The sequence below is a fragment of the Anoplopoma fimbria genome, unplaced genomic scaffold (assembly GCF_027596085.1).
Source record: "Anoplopoma fimbria isolate UVic2021 breed Golden Eagle Sablefish unplaced genomic scaffold, Afim_UVic_2022 Un_contig_24_pilon_pilon, whole genome shotgun sequence".
Taxonomy (NCBI): Eukaryota; Metazoa; Chordata; class Actinopteri; order Perciformes; family Anoplopomatidae; genus Anoplopoma; species Anoplopoma fimbria.
The window spans coordinates 1-1,809 of NW_026552399.1; the positions used below are offsets into that span (position 1 = coordinate 1).

Sequence of the window (1,809 nt, forward strand, 5' to 3'; positions counted from 1 at the left end):
TGTGTCAAAAGCTTTATTCAGGTCCAACAACTTTAAATCACACACAATGTCAAACTGAAAAAAAATAATTGGACTGTACAGCAGGTGTTTTATCAAACCGAATATATTATGAGTGACAAAAATGTCTAATATCACTTTTTTTTTCTTCACATTCTTATTTCTTTCAAATTTTGAGTAATTGTTCATGATTAATCTCACAAGTAATAATAATACTAAAACAACACAATTATATTAAGAATGATAATAAATGCATATATTTGGTTCATCCAGGCAACATCACAAAACAAAAGCTGTCTCTGTACTAAGCTAATCTAATTTCTGGTTTCATGACTCCTTCCTGCATCACTCTATGAACATGTTAGATGTTCGTTCTTCATGGTGACTTCACGTCACTCAGGGTCTCTTGTGCCAGAGTACAGACACTCCTGTGGTAACTCCCTGTCATTCTTCCATCTTTTGGCATTTCTTGAGTGGAAATCCAGCGCTACATAGTTCACTACTGTCAAATCACCATCCTGCAGATGATAATTATGACATAAGATGTAACAGCTGTGAGACCATAACCAATTTGTACTGGATTGTATGTTAAACATTAAAAATTGTTATATCTTATTTTCTGCAAAGGACCCAAAGAGATTTATATTGAAAACAAATTTTTGAGCCAGGAACATTTTTTTAAAGCAGTTAGTGAAGTGTTCCGTTGAAGAAAGACGTAAAACAGACAGAACGTGACCTTTGAACATAATCCAGGCAACAATTTTGTTATTGGGAAACAAGTTTAGTAGTTTACGAATGTAATTTCTAGGAGACAGGGTTGAGCGAGGAGCTGCATCTAATTTCAGGAATGGAAATAACAAGTTGCAATTTAATTTACAATAAATATGTGATGGATGGTGACCCACGAAAAACAAGAGAATCAGATTGCACAAAAATGACATGGATGGAGGAATTGTTGGATGGATGCCAGGTGTGAGTGGGTCCTTGACCGTGCCGTGTTTGTGTGTTTACATTCTGTAAATCAGCATTCCAGTGCAGAATAACCATATTATTCAATTCTAGGTGTTCATTAATCAAATGATATTTAAATTATATTTACCACATTGCTTGGTTGATCCTCAGCTGATCTGTCATGTTGAGCAAGATTGGAAGCTTCTCCTGTTAATGAAAGCAAGACGTTTCAGACAATAAAGTTATTGTTGTCATTTCAATTTAATGTCTTTAATCTCAGGACCAACAACTTACTGACGATGTCAGCAGTTTTTGACTACATTTCAAAACCATTTCAATTACTGCAAAAAACTGGTTGAAAAAAATCAATGCTGACAAACAATGAACCTACCTTTGCAATGTTCACAACCTGGCTTTTGATTTCTGGAGATACTTAGAGCTGCAGTCACACAGCAGGCCAGCAGAGTCCAAAGCATAACGAGGATGTGCCCAGTTCTGGTCCTGGAAGGAGAAAAATACAACTTGAGAAATACACTAGCATGACATGCTAAACCAGGATGAATATCGGTAAACATTAGGCTCAATTTAAGAAATGTATTAAAAAATACAAAACATAAATAATTAAACTGAATCCATAATCTCACATGTGAACAATATTTCGTCTCTTCACCTATGTTGCCATTGTAACTTCAGCCAGACTGAAACTTAATGAGGCTTCTGACACAAAACAGCTGATTTGGACAGCTTAATTTATGTCATAAACATACAGATACAAAGAATTTGACCCATTCTAACAAAAAGCAGAGGGCTAATATATTTGCCTGGGGAGCAACTTAGGGTTCAGTGTCTCGGTTAAGCACA

The 1,809-nt window shown here is 35.5% G+C and overlaps 1 long non-coding RNA gene across 1 annotated transcript; it reads right to left on the minus strand.

The window, feature by feature from the left end:
• Window positions 1-26: 26 nt before the first annotated feature.
• Window positions 27-1,409, minus strand: LOC129115933 (uncharacterized). The gene is made up of 3 exons (XR_008533310.1): window positions 1,340-1,409; window positions 1,097-1,155; window positions 27-515 (listed from the first exon to the last, which is right to left on the minus strand). It is a non-coding gene; the product is annotated as an uncharacterized LOC129115933 (long non-coding RNA).
• Window positions 1,410-1,809: the final 400 nt, after the last annotated feature.